General features: G+C 40.5%; 11 non-coding genes across 11 annotated transcripts; all 11 read right to left on the bottom strand.

Moving 5' to 3' along the window:
- Positions 1–1,028: 1,028 nt before the first annotated feature.
- On the bottom strand, positions 1,029–1,110 carry trnas-gcu (transfer RNA serine (anticodon GCU)). Its single transcript has one exon. It is a non-coding gene; the product is annotated as a tRNA-Ser (tRNA).
- Positions 1,111–1,877: 767 nt separating this feature from the next.
- On the bottom strand, positions 1,878–1,959 carry trnas-gcu (transfer RNA serine (anticodon GCU)). Its single transcript has one exon. It is a non-coding gene; the product is annotated as a tRNA-Ser (tRNA).
- A 767-nt stretch (positions 1,960–2,726) lies between these two features.
- Positions 2,727–2,808, bottom strand: trnas-gcu (transfer RNA serine (anticodon GCU)). Its single transcript has one exon. It is a non-coding gene; the product is annotated as a tRNA-Ser (tRNA).
- A 2,044-nt stretch (positions 2,809–4,852) lies between these two features.
- Positions 4,853–4,934, bottom strand: trnas-gcu (transfer RNA serine (anticodon GCU)). The gene has a single exon. It is a non-coding gene; the product is annotated as a tRNA-Ser (tRNA).
- Positions 4,935–5,701: 767 nt separating this feature from the next.
- Positions 5,702–5,783, bottom strand: trnas-gcu (transfer RNA serine (anticodon GCU)). Its single transcript has one exon. It is a non-coding gene; the product is annotated as a tRNA-Ser (tRNA).
- A 668-nt stretch (positions 5,784–6,451) lies between these two features.
- On the bottom strand, positions 6,452–6,533 carry trnas-gcu (transfer RNA serine (anticodon GCU)). The gene has a single exon. It is a non-coding gene; the product is annotated as a tRNA-Ser (tRNA).
- Positions 6,534–7,300: 767 nt separating this feature from the next.
- Positions 7,301–7,382, bottom strand: trnas-gcu (transfer RNA serine (anticodon GCU)). The gene has a single exon. It is a non-coding gene; the product is annotated as a tRNA-Ser (tRNA).
- A 6,966-nt stretch (positions 7,383–14,348) lies between these two features.
- Positions 14,349–14,430, bottom strand: trnas-gcu (transfer RNA serine (anticodon GCU)). The gene has a single exon. It is a non-coding gene; the product is annotated as a tRNA-Ser (tRNA).
- A 668-nt stretch (positions 14,431–15,098) lies between these two features.
- On the bottom strand, positions 15,099–15,180 carry trnas-gcu (transfer RNA serine (anticodon GCU)). The gene has a single exon. It is a non-coding gene; the product is annotated as a tRNA-Ser (tRNA).
- Positions 15,181–15,945: 765 nt separating this feature from the next.
- On the bottom strand, positions 15,946–16,027 carry trnas-gcu (transfer RNA serine (anticodon GCU)). Its single transcript has one exon. It is a non-coding gene; the product is annotated as a tRNA-Ser (tRNA).
- A 659-nt stretch (positions 16,028–16,686) lies between these two features.
- On the bottom strand, positions 16,687–16,776 carry trnas-gcu (transfer RNA serine (anticodon GCU)). Its single transcript has one exon. It is a non-coding gene; the product is annotated as a tRNA-Ser (tRNA).
- Between the last annotated feature and the right edge of the window lie 312 nt (positions 16,777–17,088).

Below are 17,088 nucleotides of genomic sequence, written 5' to 3'. Positions count from 1 at the left end.
GAAATGAGGTTTTGCATCGACATTTACCCTCATAAAAGGATCAGATCCCACAGCACGGACTCGGCAACTGCACACGAGTCAGCGGTAAGTTCCTTTTTTTTTAATGTAATTTATATTTGTATGATCTTTGCATGGGCTAAGTATTTAGCTTAGCTTCGGAGCCCCGGCGCCGTATACGGACCGGACCGTCGAGGAGCCCCGGGTTCGGAACTCCGAACCCGGAGCTCCGAACCCGGAGATCCGAACCCGCCGGCTCCGGGGGAACCGGCTCCGGCAGGCCGGCTCGGGGGGATCTATTAGTACCGTAATACATTTTTCTTCTGTGGTTTCAGATCTTTCAAGCACCTGGAGCTGTTCACATTCAGAAGACGTGCTGTCCTTCCTTGAGCCAGCAATAGTGCATACATTTTATTTATATATTTTAACAATAAAGTTGCCATTTGTGAAAATTTAGTGTTGTGATTTCTTTACAGTTACATGATTCATTTGTCTTGTAACATAAGAAGTGAAATGATGAGGAATTGGAGTAAATAACTGTGGTGTAACTGTTTAGAATTAAATTCAATCTTCCTGTGTGAATTAGTGTGAAGACGAGGTTTATGGTTCCGCGTTACACCAACGCAGAGCCTACGGCGTAGGTACGCGTTGATTTAACGCAGAACCGTGGACACGCTTTGCTACGCAGCAGCTGCACTTCTCCCCGGAGCGACGCTTTGTTCCCTCCCCTGCTACACGTCATTCAAGCAGCAAATCAGCGCAGAGCCTCATTATCATACCCCCCCCTTCCCTTAGAATGGAGCACAGAAAAAGGGGTTAGAAGCGGTAAAACTATAGACACGACTGAATTTCTGATTTATGTAGGAAAAACAAGATTGTTTTTAAGACATTCAAGGCCTGTTTAAGATATACATTAAATGCCATATGTCCCCTTTAAGTTATTTGAAGCAAAGACAGCATCCAGCCATGTTGGGATACCACCACCGCATAGTAACTCCAAGGAACACCTCAAAGCACAGGAGAAGCAAGCCTGACGAAGATGGGATTTGAACCCATGTGTGCAGAGCACAATGGATTAGCAATCCATCGCCTTAACCACTCGGCCACCGCGTCTAGTGCTCGTTAATCTAGTCCCTAATAAATTACTGTTAATTCAATTAGTGCCCTCTCAACTCGTCATCATTCAACTACTCCTTATCAAATAGCCCTCATTCATCTCACCCTTATTTAACTCGTCCTTGCTGATCTAAAACTCATTCAACAAGTCCATACTCAACTAGCCCTCTTTCAACTCGTCTTTATTCAATTAGTCCTTACTCAACTAGTCCCAATTCAACGATTACTTATTTAACTAGCCATTATTCAACTAGTCCTCATTAAACTAGTCATCGATGATGCAGTTGAACTAGACATCAATGTGTGCTGTCTACACCTGTTTATATAGTGGTCTCTGTAGTCCAACAACTAACCAGGTAACAGTCATATTTACATAGAACTGTTAGTTCTCCTGTTAATGGTTCATTAATACTAATATATCTGAACTTGTTTTACCTTTCCCTCTTCTTCATCCTTTCTTTTCTATCTCACTCCTCTTCTTGCTCTAGCCACCTGTTTTTCAGCAGGTAGGTCTTCTCTCTGAAAGGGGGGTTGTTCCTTGCCAGTGTTTATTTGACAGTTGTTTGGGGGTCATGCGATTGGTCTCTGGAAAACACCTAGCTTGTATTGTATTGATGCTTTACTATATAAACAAAATGTAGCTTACATGTAAAGCTAGTGAGAATCTTAGGTTATTTGAAGCAAAGACAGCATCCGGCCATGTTGGGATACCATCACCACATAGTAACTCCAAGGAACACCTCAAAGCACAGGACAAGCAAGCACGACGAGGATGGGATTTGAACCCATGCGTGCAGAGCACAATGGATTAGCAATCCATCACCTTAACCACTCGGCCACCTCGTCTAGTGCTCGTTAACCTAGTCCCTAATCAATTACTGCTAATTCAATTAGTGCCCTCTCAACTCGTCATCATTCAACTACTCCTTATCAAATAGCCCTCATTCATCTCACCCTTATTTAACTCGTCCTTGCTGATCTAAAACTCATTCAACAAGTCCATACTCAACTAGCCCTCTTTCAACTCGTCTTTATTCAATTAGTCCTTACTCAACTAGTCCCAATTCAACGATTACTTATTTAACTAGCCATTATTCAACTAGTCCTCATTAAACTAGTCATCGATGATGCAGTTGAACTAGACATCAATGTGTGCTGTCTACACCTGTTTATATAGTGGTCTCTGTAGTCCAACAACTAACCAGGTAACAGTCATATTTACATAGAACTGTTAGTTCTCCTGTTAATGGTTCATTAATACTAATATATCTGAACTTGTTTTACCTTTCCCTCTTCTTCATCCTTTCTTTTCTATCTCACTCCTCTTCTTGCTCTAGCCACCTGTTTTTCAGCAGGTAGGTCTTCTCTCTGAAAGGGGGGTTGTTCCTTGCCAGTGTTTATTTGACAGTTGTTTGGGGGTCATGCGATTGGTCTCTGGAAAGCACCTAGCTTGTATTGTATTGATGCTTTACTATATAAACAAAATGTAGCTTACATGTAAAGCTAGTGAGAATCTTAGGTTATTTGAAGCAAAGACAGCATCCTGCCATGTTGGGATACCATCACCGCATAGTAACTCCAAGGAACACCTCAAAGCACAGGACAAGCAAGCACTACGAGGATGGGATTTGAACCCATGCGTGCAGAGCACAATGGATTAGCAATCCATCGCCTTAACCACTCGGCCACCTCATCTAGTGCTCGTTAACCTAGTCCCTAATCAATTACTGCTAATTCAATTAGTGCCCTCTCAACTCGTCATCAATCAACTACTCCTTATAAAATAGCCCTCATTCATCTCACCCTTATTTAACTCGTCCTTGCTGATCTAAAACTCATTCAACAAGTCCATACTCAACTAGCCCTCTTTCAACTCGTCTTTATTCAATTAGTCCTTACTCAACTAGTCCCAATTCAACGATTACTTATTTAACTAGCCATTATTCAACTAGTCCTCATTAAACTAGTCATCGATGATGCAGTTGAACTAGACATCAATGTGTGCTGTCTACACCTGTTTATATAGTGGTCTCTGTAGTCCAACAACTAACCAGGGGCCTGTACTACGAAGCAAGTTCAACATATCCAGGATATCTTTTCCTTATCCAGATTCACTAAGCGGGACAATTGCAATCACGCTAAGCGGTCACACGACGGCGGTTATCAACTCGGTATATCAACCCAGGTTTCTCCAATCTGGATATGAGCGCGTGCACATAAAAGGGGCAGTGTTTTCAGCGCATGACCAATCGCAAGCATGGAGAAGTCCGCTGTCAGAGCCGCTTATTTCAGTAGCGAAGAGCAAACAATAATTTTACGGAAATATGATGAGTATAGGCATAGAATACAGGCAAAAAGCAACACAGTTGCAGCTGCAAAATGCAGGAAAGACAGCTGGCAAAAGATCGCTGACTGTATAAATGCGTAAATTCATAGGGATATAAACATATATTTGAATATTCTGGGAATCTTAATCTTAAACTGTAAACCATGATCAGCAATATTAAAATAATAAAAGGCTTGCAATATTTCAGTTGATTTGTAATGAATCCAGAATGTATGACATTTTTTTTGTTTTTGTGTTTGCATTACAGAAAATCACAATATTCTAATTTTCTGAGACAGTCTGTATATATTGGTTCTATAACTATTGTTGTTGACCGATAACTTGTGCTGATGCTGTACCAAAGAATTGGGTTTTTTTATTTATTTTATTTAATTTTTTATTTTTTCAGGAGGGGGGTATTTAGTATTTTAAAGTGACTTCTCAGAATGTTTGAGGGACGAAATTGAAAATCCCTTTTTTGCTATCCCCTTACAAATGCATCTTCTTTTTCATTTCTTCTTGATTTATTTATTTAATTGGTATTAGTTTTGGATTGACTGTACATCGGATTTTGGGTGATGATTTGTTTTATTTATTCATTGATTGATTTATTTTTTATTTTCTCCTCCACCTCTTTTTTTCCTTTTTTTCTGGATCGTTCATACAGGTACTCATCAGGGAAAGCAAAGGGGTTTTGGTGGTCCCAGAATACGCGTTCTCTTCGGAGGGATCCTCTCACGATCCGCGCACCAAGCTCCACTGGATTCTCTTCGAAAGGGCATGTCATTTTCCAAGAGAGCTGATTGGTCAGTGGGCGGTGCTTTTACACCCGGCGATCTGTATCTCGAACATAACCTGCTCCGGAGCAGGTTAGCGGTTCAGCATAAGTTACCATGGCGATGTGCCCCGGTAAGAAGTGAACCACCGTCGTAGTCCTGAAAACCCAGGGTTAAACCTGAAGTTACCTCGCTAACCCCAAATCCCGCTTCGTAGTACAGGCCCCAGGTAACAGTCATATTTACATAGAACTGTTAGTTCTCGTGTTAATGGTTCATTAATACTAATATATCTGAACTTGTTTTACCTTTCCCTCTTCTTCATCCTTTCTTTTCTATCTCACTCCTCTTCTTGCTCTAGCCACCTGTTTTTCAGCAGGTAGGTCTTCTCTCTGAAAGGGGGGTTGTTCCTTGCCAGTATTTATTTGACAGTTGTTTGGGGGTCATGCGATTGGTCTCTGGAAAGCACCTAGCTTGTATTGTATTGATGCTTTACTATATAAACAAAATGTAGCTTACATGTAAAGCTAGTGAGAATCTTAGGTTATTTGAAGCAAAGACAGCATCCGGCCATGTTGGGATACCATCACCGCATAGTAACTCCAAGGAACACCTCAAAGCACAGGACAAGCAAGCACTACGAGGATGGGATTTGAACCCATGCGTGCAGAGCACAATGGATTAGCAATCCATCACCTTAACCACTCGGCCACCTCGTCTAGTGCTCGTTAACCTAGTCCCTAATCAATTACTGCTAATTCAATTAGTGCCCTCTCAACTCGTCATCATTCAACTACTCCTTATCAAATAGCCCTCATTCATCTCACCCTTATTTAACTCGTCCTTGCTGATCTAAAACTCATTCAACAAGTCCATACTCAACTAGCCCTCTTTCAACTCGTCTTTATTCAATTAGTCCTTACTCAACTAGTCCCAATTCAACGATTACTTATTTAACTAGCCATTATTCAACTAGTCCTCATTAAACTAGTCATCGATGATGCAGTTGAACTAGACATCAATGTGTGCTGTCTACACCTGTTTATATAGTGGTCTCTGTAGTCCAACAACTAACCAGGTAACAGTCATATTTACATAGAACTGTTAGTTCTCGTGTTAATGGTTCATTAATACTAATATATCTGAACTTGTTTTACCTTTCCCTCTTCTTCATCCTTTCTTTTCTATCTCACTCCTCTTCTTGCTCTAGCCACCTGTTTTTCAGCAGGTAGGTCTTCTCTCTGAAAGGGGGGTTGTTCCTTGCCAGTGTTTATTTGACAGTTGTTTGGGGGTCATGCGATTGGTCTCTGGAAAGCACCTAGCTTGTATTGTATTGATGCTTTACTATATAAACAAAATGTAGCTTACATGTAAAGCTAGTGAGAATCTTAGGTTATTTGAAGCAAAGACAGCATCCGGCCATGTTGGGATACCATCACCGCATAGTAACTCCAAGGAACACCTCAAAGCACAGGACAAGCAAGCACTACGAGGATGGGATTTGAACCCATGCGTGCAGAGCACAATGGATTAGCAATACATCGCCTTAACCACTCGGCCACCTCGTCTAGTGCTCGTTAACCTAGTCCCTAATCAATTACTGCTAATTCAATTAGTGCCCTCTCAACTCGTCATCATTCAACTACTCCTTATCAAATAGCCCTCATTCATCTCACCCTTATTTAACTCGTCCTTGCTGATCTAAAACTCATTCAACAAGTCCATACTCAACTAGCCCTCTTTCAACTCGTCTTTATTCAATTAGTCCTTACTCAACTAGTCCCAATTCAACGATTACTTATTTAACTAGCCATTATTCAACTAGTCCTCATTAAACTAGTCATCGATGATGCAGTTCAACTAGACATCAATGTGTGCTGTCTACACCTGTTTATATAGTGGTCTCTGTAGTCCAACAACTAACCAGGTAACAGTCATATTTACATAGAACTGTTAGTTCTCGTGTTAATGGTTCATTAATACTAATATATCTGCACTTGTTTTACCTTTGACAACATATCGGTGTTTCAACTTTCCCTGTTCTTCATCCTTTCTTTTCTATCTCACTCCTCACACACTTGTATTGATGCTTTACTATATAAACAAAATGAGGCTTACAGGTAATGCTACTGAGTATCTTAAGTTATTTCAAAAAAAGACAGCATCCAGCCATGTTGGGATACCACCGCCGCATAGTAACTCTAAGGAACACCTCAATGCACAGAAGAAGCAAGCACGATGAGGATGGGATTTGAACCCATGCGTGCAGAGCACAATGGATTAGCAATCCATCGCCTTAACCACTCGGCCACCTCATCTAGTGCTCGTTAACCTAGTCCCTAATCAATTACTGCTAATTCAATTAGTGCCCTCTCAACCCGTCATCATTCAACTACTCCTTATCAAATAGCCCTCATTCATCTCACCCTTATTTAACTCGTCCTTGCTGATCTAAAACTCATTCAACAAGTCCATACTCAACTAGCCCTCTTTCAACTCGTCTTTATTCAATTAGTCCTTACTCAACTAGTCCCAATTCAACGATTACTTATTTAACTAGCCATTATTCAACTAGTCCTCATTAAACTAGTCATCGATGATGCAGTTGAACTAGACATCAATGTGTGCTGTCTACACCTGTTTATATAGTGGTCTCTGTAGTCCAACAACTAACCAGGTAACAGTCATATTTACATAGAACTGTTAGTTCTCCTGTTAATGGTTCATTAATACTAATATATCTGAACTTGCTTTACCTTTCCCTGTTCTTCATCCTTTCTTTTCTATCTCACTCCTCTTCTTGCTCTAGCCACCTGTTTTTCAGCAGGTAGGTCTTCTCTCTGAAAGGGGGGTTGTTCCTTGCCAGTGTTTATTTGACAGTTGTTTGGGGGTCATGCGATTGGTCTCTGGAAAGCACCTAGCTTGTATTGTATTGATGCTTTACTATATAAACAAAATGTAGCTTACATGTAACGCTAGTGAGAATCTTAGGTTATTTGAAGCAAAGACAGCATCCGGCCATGTTGGGATACCATCACCGCATAGTAACTCCAAGGAACACCTCAAAGCACAGGACAAGCAAGCCCGACGAGGATGGGATTTGAACCCATGCGTGCAGAGCACAATGGATTAGCAAGCCATCACCTTAACCACTCGGCCACCTCGTCTAGTGCTCGTTAACCTAGTCCCTAATCAATTACTGCTAATTCAATTAGTGCCCTCTCAACTCGTCATCATTCAACTACTCCTTATCAAATAGCCCTCATTCATCTCACCCTTATTTAACTCGTCCTTGCTGATCTAAAACTCATTCAACAAGTCCATACTCAACTAGCCCTCTTTCAACTCGTCTTTATTCAATTAGTCCTTACTCAACTAGTCCCAATTCAACGATTACTTTTTTTTTTTTTGGTATATTTTTTTTATTGAACTTTTAACATTACAGGACAGCACAGAGAATAAACACAAAACAAAATATAGCAATATATGAGGATAATGATAGAATGAAGCATATAATTATATATGCATGTACATACAAGTCCCGGCATACACGCGTTCATATACATATAGCCTAAACCTGCATGCATACAGATAAGCTCAGCTACACAGGCACTCGCACTAACACCCGTGTACCTGTACCCGGATATTCATAAGTAAAAAAAAAAAAAAAAAGGAAAAGGGACATAATAATAAATACATAAATAATAATAATAAAATGTAAAAAAAACAAGGTGGTGATACAGTACATCTTTACCCAATCATGTTTCTAGGAAGTTAATCCAGGCTTGCCATTTTTGTAAGAATCTCTGTGGGTTACCTCTTACATTATAAGTGATCTTTTCTAATGGCATACAGTAGTTAAGTTCATTCACCCAGTGAGAGTGATTAGGGGGTTCCTCAGCTATCCATTTCGACAGAATACACTTTTTTGCTGCCGTCATGGCCAACCCAAAGAAATCAGCTGTGTGTACTGAGTTGAACCGGAGACCTGAGTAATCACCGAGGAGGACCATAGAGGCTGACAATTTAAGTTCCATTTTTAGGACTTTCTTGAGTGTATGTTCTATGTCCCTCCACCATTGTTCTAGCCGTGGACACGTCCAGGTCATATGTAGGAGATTCCCAATCTCAGTTTTACACCTGTTGCAGTGTGGAGATGCGTTGCCTTTGAAACGGCTAATTTTTTCAGGAGTGTAATATACTCTGTGAATAGTTTTAAAATTACAGATTTTGTACCTTGTGTTAATGAATCTTTTTTGTGCATTTGCTAGCAGTGAGGACCAGTGATCGTCATCTATTTGAGTTCCAAGATCTTTCTCCCATTTCTCTTTGATCAGATTAGTGTTAGCTTTATTATTTGTCATTAAAAGGTTGTAAGTCTTTGAAATATGTTTGCTATTAATTCCTTGGGTTAGCAGTGATTCCAATTGAGAAAGCTGTGGTTTTTCCAAGGTCCCTCCCAGCTGTGATCGTATAAAATGACGTAGTTGGAGATATCTGTAGAAATGTGTGGCTGGTATTTTGTGGGAGTCTTTCAGCTGCTGAAATGATTTTAGTATGTTTCCCTCATATAGGTCGCCAATCTTAATTATATTCTTCTGGGCCCATACCTTAAAACCGAGGTCCTTTTGCACAAATTCTAAGGAAGGATTGGACATTATAGGGGTGAGTGGAGATAAGGAGGGGACTTGTCCTAAGTAACGATTAATTTTATCCCAGATTTTAAGCGAGTGAAAAATGATCGGGTTGTTTGTATGTTTTTTTACAGTTTTCATATTGAAACAATATGGGATGTGTGATAAGTCTTCTATATTTAAGATATAGCTTTCTATTTGTGTCCAGGAGGGAGTCTCGTCACTTCCAAACCAGTAAAATAATGGCCGTAGTTGGGCAGCCCAGAAATATAATTGTATATCTGGAAGCCCTAGTCCTCCTCTCTTTGCTGGAAGACACAATGTGGGCCTTTTGATCCTTGGGGCCTTGTTACTCCAAATGAACTTGCCAGTTATTTTATTGTATTTGTCAAAGAAGGATTTTGGAAGGTCGATTGGTACTGATTGGAATAGATACAGGAGTCTAGGGAATATGTTCATTTTGATGACGTTTACCCTGCCTATAAGACTCAAAGGAAGGGTTGTCCATCTAGCCAAGTCTTTTTCAATCTTTTGTAGTAAAGGCAGGTAGTTGAATTTATACAGGTTTTTAAGAGTGCCGTCTGTTACGATTCCTAGATATTTAATCTTGGGTTTAACCTGAAAGGGTGAACAGAGAATCTTTGTGAAAACGCCTGGTTTGGATATTGTAAGAAGCTCGCTTTTAGTCCAGTTAATTTTGTAGCCGGAAAAGCTACTAAAGCCATCAATCAAGTTCAAGAGGGCTTTAAGTGAGGTGTCCGGATTGGTTAAAAATAAAAGTATGTCATCAGCGTATAGCGCAATTTTGTGTGTGGTGTTTCCAATTGTAATTCCCTTTATGTTAGGATCTTCCCTTATTTGTTGGGCCAATGGTTCCAGGATGAGCGCAAAGATTAGGGGCGACAGGGGGCACCCCTGTCTTGTGCCACGCCCAATATCAAAGGGACTTGATATACTTCCATTGGTGCTAACTCTGGCTCTAGGTTCATCGTATAAGAGCCTCACACAGTTTGTAAAATAATTACCAAAATTTAAATGTTCCAAAACTTTAAACATATAACACCACTCCACACGATCAAACGCCTTTTCGGCGTCTAGCGAGGCAATTACAGGTGTATCCTTTAAACTTCCGGCCTCTGATATTATGTAAAAAAGGCGCCTCAAATTGTTCATCGAGGATCTGTTTTTTATAAAGCCAGTCTGATCTTTGTGAATGAGTAATGATAGATGTTCTTCTAGCCTTGTTGCTATTGCCTTGGCAAATATCTTACTTTCCACCGAAAGCAGAGAGATGGGGCGATAAGAGCCCATAAGTTCAGGGTCCTTCTCCGGTTTGCAGATTAGTGTAATGAGGGCTTCCCGAGTTGTAGGGGGTAATGTCTTGCTGTCAATCGAGTGGCGGTACATATCCATTAAAGGGTTCAACAAGTGGCTCTGGAATTTCTTATAAAATTCGGGCGTGAACCCATCTAATCCAGGGGCTTTTCCAGACTGAAGAGACATTAAAGCTTTTAAAATTTCTTTGCTGGTCAGTTGTTGTTCTAAAATAGCTCGATCTAAGACTGAAAGTTTTGGTAAATTCAAGGAAGATAGGAATTTCTCACATTTATCTGCCGTGTTCTCGCACTCTGATGAGTATAAATTCTCATAAAACTTTTGAAAGCAGTTATTTATTTCTTTCGGGTTGCATGTGGTGGTGTTATCAGTTTTTTTCACTCTCTGAATCATGGAGGAGGAGATTTGTTTTTTCAGCTGCCAGGCCAATAATTTGTTTCCCTTATCCCCCAGTTCGTTATATCTCTGTCTGGTTCTAAGTAGTGCTTTCTCTGTTTTGTAAGTGTTTGATACATTATATTGATTACGTTTTCTTAAAAGTGCCCTGTGTACGCCTTCTGATCTTGTTTTAAAATGTTCCTTTTCCAAGCTCTTTATTTCCGCTTCCAGAAGTTCCAATTCTTTCCAGTATTGTTTTTTCCTGTGACTTGAGAAGGAAATTATTTGCCCTCTCAAGTAGGCCTTCAAGGATTCCCAAAGGCTAGAGGGTGATGGAGCAGTTTCAGAGTTAGTCTCTAAGAACAATTCAATATGGGAGGTAATAAATCTGTCAAATTCTGGATTATGTAGTAGCGACGGGTTAACTCTCCATCTATAAAATTTCTCAACGTTGTCTTTAGGAAGCATTACTATAGATATGGGGGCGTGGTCTGACATTACACGAGGTAGATATTCGCAGCTACTAACCCTGTGAACCATTGCCATGGGTATAATAAAATAGTCTATTCGAGTGAAGGAGTTATGTACAGGTGAAAAGAATGAGTACTCTTTTGTTTTGGGATGCGTGTATCTCCATATGTCACATAGCCCCAGATCCTTCATATAGGAGTTAATTACTTTCCTTGATCTGCATTTCATCGGATTTTTATTAGAAGAGCGATCCAGTTTAGTGTTTAGGGTCAGATTAAAGTCGCCCGCTATAATTATATCCCCTTCTACTTTAGATAATTTTAAGAATAAAGACTGGAAGAAGTTCAAATCGTCACAGTTTGGGGCGTAAACGTTAACCAGGGTGATAACCTCCGAAAGCACCTTACCCGTCACCACTATAAATCTTCCACCCGGGTCATGTTCTACTTTTCCTGGAATAAAGGGAAAATGTTTGTTTATAAGAATACAGACACCTCTAGAACTAGAGGTGAAGGAGCTGAAAAATATCTGGCCTCCCCAAATCTTACCTACGGTAATTTTTCATGCTCTTTTATATTTAGATGAGTCTCCTGTAAAAAACACACATCTGTCCTGTTTCTCTTTAAGTAGGTTAGTATTTGTTTTCTCTTTACTGGGTTATGTATGCCGTTTATGTCCACATGGCGACCATGATAATGATCGCCATGTAGTCATTATGAGTGACTTCAAGTGTTTTTAAATCTCAAATATTTCCTGACATAAGTCTTGATGAAAAGGCATCCCGAGTTGGTAGGTAAAGTTCCCAGTAGGTTTAAGTTTAGCTGTACTGCACCAAAATGAAGTTTTCATAACAAAAGGAAAGAAAAAGGTAACAAATAGAAACAAACAAATGAACACATAAAAGGCAAGCACTTTCTTCCCCCCCCACACCCCCTCCCCTCCCCCCTCAACCCCCTTCCCTGAACAGTGGGAGTTGAAAATTACCCAAAAGAACACAAGCGCATGTCTGTACTCCTCCTTAGTACAAATAAAGCGCATTGATGGGTGGTAACGAAACAGCTGACTCCATATTATGTACTGAATATATATTCAAAACGTAACGTATGGGACAAATAAGAACCTGTTGCAACAGAGACGTCTAGAATCAAAAGTCCTTATTTCTTGAAAAATAAAACAAAAATAAAAAAAATAAAGTCCTTATTTCTTGAAGAAATAAAAAAATAAAAATAAAGTCCTTATTTCTTGAAGAATAAAATAAATAAATAAATAAATAAAGTCCTTATTTCTTGGAAAATAAAAAAATAAATTCCTTATTTCTTGGGGAAGAGAAAAAAAAAAAAAAAAAAAAAAAAAAACACACCCAGTGGCAACATAAGCCCGGCCAATGAGTTAATCCAAACAGTCTTAAATCAGGGATTCACAATATCTAATAGGCTAGTGAAAAATATATTGATGAGCTCAAATAAGATCCTCAATTCAGCCAGGGTTGCAGCGTTCTCATGAGCATCTAATTAGATGATGATAATTCAAGGGAAATTAAAAGACAAATTAAAGTAGCCTGCATACATGGACCGATGCCCTGGACATAGAAAATTAAATAAAACATACCCTTATGCCGTTTTACTGAAAAACATAAAAACACAGGGATGGCACCCATACAGGCGCCAGATCAAAGTCCTCATCCCGCCGGGAGAGTCCGCGCATCACTCAGTCCACGTAGTGTATTAAAAAAGTGTTGAAAAAAAACGGAAGACCGACAGCATCCAGATGTTTTTCTACTCACTGCGCCGCAGACAGGCTTTCTGCGAATTTACGGGCTTCATTTGAGTCTGTATAGGTTAAATCCTTACCGGCATGTTTCAGCAGTAGGCGAGCAGGATAAACCAGCCGGTATTCCACTCTTTTCTCCCGCAGGATTTTCTTCGTTTCGTCAAATCTCCGCCGTTTCTGCTGAAGCTCAAAAGAGTAATCCGGGTAGAGTCGGATGATGTTGTTTTCGTGTCGCAGCGTGCCCAGCTGTCTCGCCACCGTCAAGGCTCGCTCTTTATCCTGGTACCGGAGGAACTGCATGATCACCGCCCGCGGAGGTTGTCCCGGCTTCGGCCTCGGCGCGACGGACCTGTGTGCGTGCTGCAGCTCCACTCCGTTTGGGAAGCTGTCAGCTCCCAGGATGTTTTGCAGTAGTTTCTCTACAAATTTGGTGGGGGAGCTTCCTTCACATCCTTCTGGCAGTCCTGTCAAACGGAGGTTGCATCTCCTGGAGCGGTTTTCCATATCATCCACCTTTGCTCGCAAATCCTGCACAGTTTGCTCCGTCTGAGCGAGGCGCCTGGACAGGTGATCCACGTCCCCGTCAAGCCTGTTGAGACCTCCTTCCAGGTCTTCTTGTTTCTTCTCAATAAATGTCGTTTTCTGTTGCAAGCTTACTAGTGTTGAGTTTAAGTCCTCAATCTTGCTGGCTATCGCTTTGTTTCCCTCGTTGATAGCCGTCATTATTTCGGCTGAGCTGTATTGCCGTTCAGCATCTTCCTCCAGGGCGGACATGGCAGCCTCTTTGCTAGCTGTTGTCGTAGCTGCAACACGTGTTTTTCTCCCTATCGTCTCCTTCCTTTTAGACATGTATAAGGGTAAAAGTGCGTCCCTGTTGCACTAGTTGAGCGATTCACGCTTCTATTTTAGATTATCAGCACGTACGAATCGTTTTTTAATCAATAAATGCGGAGCTCGCGTTTCCACGTCCGTCCTCTAGCTCGCCATCACGTGACCCCCAACGATTACTTATTTAACTAGCCATTATTCAACTAGTCCTCATTAAACTAGTCATCGATGATGCAGTTGAACTAGACATCAATGTGTGCTGTCTACACCTGTTTATATAGTTGTCTCTGTAGTCCAACAACTAACCAGGTAACAGTCATATTTACATAGAACTGTTAGTTCTCCTGTTAATGGTTCATTAATACTAATATATCGGAACTTGTTTTACCTTTCCCTCTTCTTCATCCTTTCTTTTCTATCTCACTCCTCTTCTTGCTCTAGCCACCTGTTTTTCAGCAGGTAGGTCTTCTCTCTGAAAGGGGAGTTGTTCCTTGCCAGTGTTTATTTGACAGTTGTTTGGGGGTCATGCGATTGGTCTCTGGAAAGCACCTAGCTTGTATTGTATTGATGCTTTACTATATAAACAAAATGTAGCTTACATGTAAAGCTAGTGAGAATCTTAGGTTATTTGAAGCAAAGACAGCATCCTGCCATGTTGGGATACCATCACCGCATAGTAACTCCAAGGAACACCTCAAAGCACAGGACAAGCAAGCACGATGAGGATGGGATTTGAACCCATGCGTGCAGAGCACAATGGATTAGCAATCCATCGCCTTAACCACTCGGCCACCTCGTCTAGTGCTTGTTAACCTAGTCCCTAATCAATTACTGCTAATTCAATTAGTGCCCTCTCAACTCGTCATCATTCAACTACTCCTTATCAAATAGCCCTCATTCATCTCACCCTTATTTAACTTGTCCTTGCTGATCTAAAACTCATTCAACAAGTCCATACTCAACTAGCCCTCTTTCAACTCGTCTTTATTCAATTAGTCCTTACTCAACTAGTCCCAATTCAACGATTACTTATTTAACTAGCCATTATTCAACTAGTCCTCATTAAACTAGTCATCGATGATGCAGTTCAACTAGACATCAATGTGTGCTGTCTACACCTGTTTATATAGTGGTCTCTGTAGTCCAACAACTAACCAGGTAACAGTCATATTTACGTAGAACTGTTAGTTCTCCTGTTAATGGTTCATTAATACTAATATATCTGCACTTGTTTTACCTTTGACAACATATCGGTGTTTCAACTTTCCCTGTTCTTCATCCTTTCTTTTCTATCTCACTCCTCACACACTTGTATTGATGCTTTACTATATAAACAAAATGAGGCTTACAGGTAATGCTACTGAGTATCTTAAGTTATTTAAAAAAAAGACAGCATCCAGCCATGTTGGGATACCACCGCCGCATAGTAACTCTAAGGAACACCTCAATGCACAGAAGAAGCAAGCACGATGAGGATGGGATTTGAACCCATGCGTGCAGAGCACAATGGATTAGCAATCCATCGCCTTAACCACTCGGCCACCTCATCTAGTGCTCGTTAACCTAGTCCCTAATCAATTACTGCTAATTCAATTAGTGCCCTCTCAACCCGTCATCATTCAACTACTCCTTATCAAATAGCCCTCATTCATCTCACCCTTATTTAACTCGTCCTTGCTGATCTAAAACTCATTCAACAAGTCCATACTCAACTAGCCCTCTTTCAACTCGTCTTTATTCAATTAGTCCTTACTCAACTAGTCCCAATTCAACGATTACTTATTTAACTAGCCATTATTCAACTAGTCCTCATTAAACTAGTCATCGATGATGCAGTTGAACTAGACATCAATGTGTGCTGTCTACACCTGTTTATATAGTGGTCTCTGTAGTCCAACAACTAACCAGGTAACAGTCATAAACATAGAACTGTTAGTTCTCCTGTTAATGGTTCATTAATACTAATATATCTGAACTTGCTTTACCTTTCCCTCTTCTTCATCCTTTCTTTTCTATCTCACTCCTCTTCTTGCTCTAGCCACCTGTTTTTCAGCAGGTAGGTCTTCTCTCTGAAAGGGGGGTTGTTCCTTGCCAGTGTTTATTTGACAGTTGTTTGGGGGTCATGCGATTGGTCTCTGGAAAGCACCTAGCTTGTATTGTATTGATGCTTTACTATATAAACAAAATGTAGCTTACATGTAACGCTAGTGAGAATCTTAGGTTATTTGAAGCAAAGACAGCATCCGGCCATGTTGGGATACCATCACCACATAGTAACTCCAAGGAACACCTCAAAGCACAGGACAAGCAAGCACGACGAGGAAGGGATTTGAACCCATGCGTGCAGAGCACAATGGATTAGCAAGCCATCACCTTAACCACTCGTCCACCTCGTCTATTGCTCGTTAACCTAGTCCCTAATCAATCACTGCTAATTCAATTAGTGCCCTCTCAACTCGTCATCATTCAACTACTCCTTATCAAATAGCCCTCATTCATCTCACCCTTATTTAACTTGTCCTTGCTGATCTAAAACTCATTCAACAAGTCCATACTCAACTAGCCCTCTTTCAACTCGTCTTTATTCAATTAGTCCTTACTCAACTAGTCCCAATTCAACGATTACTTGTTTAACTAGCCATTATTCAACTAGTCCTCATTAAACTAGTCATCGATGATGCAGTTCAACTAGACATCAATGTGTGCTGTCTACACTTGTTTATATAGTGGTCTCTGTAGTCCAACAACTAACCAGGTAACAGTCATATTTACGTAGAACTGCTAGTTCTCCTGTTAATGGTTCATTAATACTAATATATCTGCACTTGTTTTACCTTTGACAACATATCGGTGTTTCAACTTTCCCTGTTCTTCATCCTTTCTTTTCTATCTCACTCCTCACACACTTGTATTGATGCTTTACTATATAAACAAAATGTAGCTTACAGGTAATGCTACTGAGCATCTTAGGTTATTTGAAGCAAAGACAGCATTCGACCATGCTGGGATACCACCACCACATAGTAACTCGAAGGAACACCTCGAAGCACAGGAGAAACAAGCACGACTGAATGGGATTTGAACCCATGCGTGCAGAGCACAATGGATTAGCAATCCATCGCCTTAACCACTCGGCCACCTTGTCTATTCGTCGTTAACCTAGTCAAATAGCCCTCATTTAACTTATTTAACTCGTCCTTGCTCAACTAGCCCTCATTCAACTCGTCTTTATTCAATTAGTCCTTACTCAACTAGTCCCAATTTAACGATTACTTATTTAACTAGCCATTATTCAACTAGTCCTCATTAAACTAGTCATCGATGATGCAGTTCAACTAGACATCAATGTGTGCTGTCTACACCTGTTTATCAAAGTAGGAGTCGGGGAGTGAATGCAGTGGACGCAACAGATTACCGTGTTTGCAATGTAACGTTACCAGTACAGCATCATTAACTA

Source organism: Cololabis saira, unplaced genomic scaffold (assembly GCF_033807715.1).
Source record: "Cololabis saira isolate AMF1-May2022 unplaced genomic scaffold, fColSai1.1 scf242, whole genome shotgun sequence".
NCBI lineage: Eukaryota > Metazoa > Chordata > Actinopteri > Beloniformes > Belonidae > Cololabis > Cololabis saira.
Note: the sequence above shows the minus strand (reverse complement) of the source record. Positions and strands in the feature narration are given on the sequence as shown.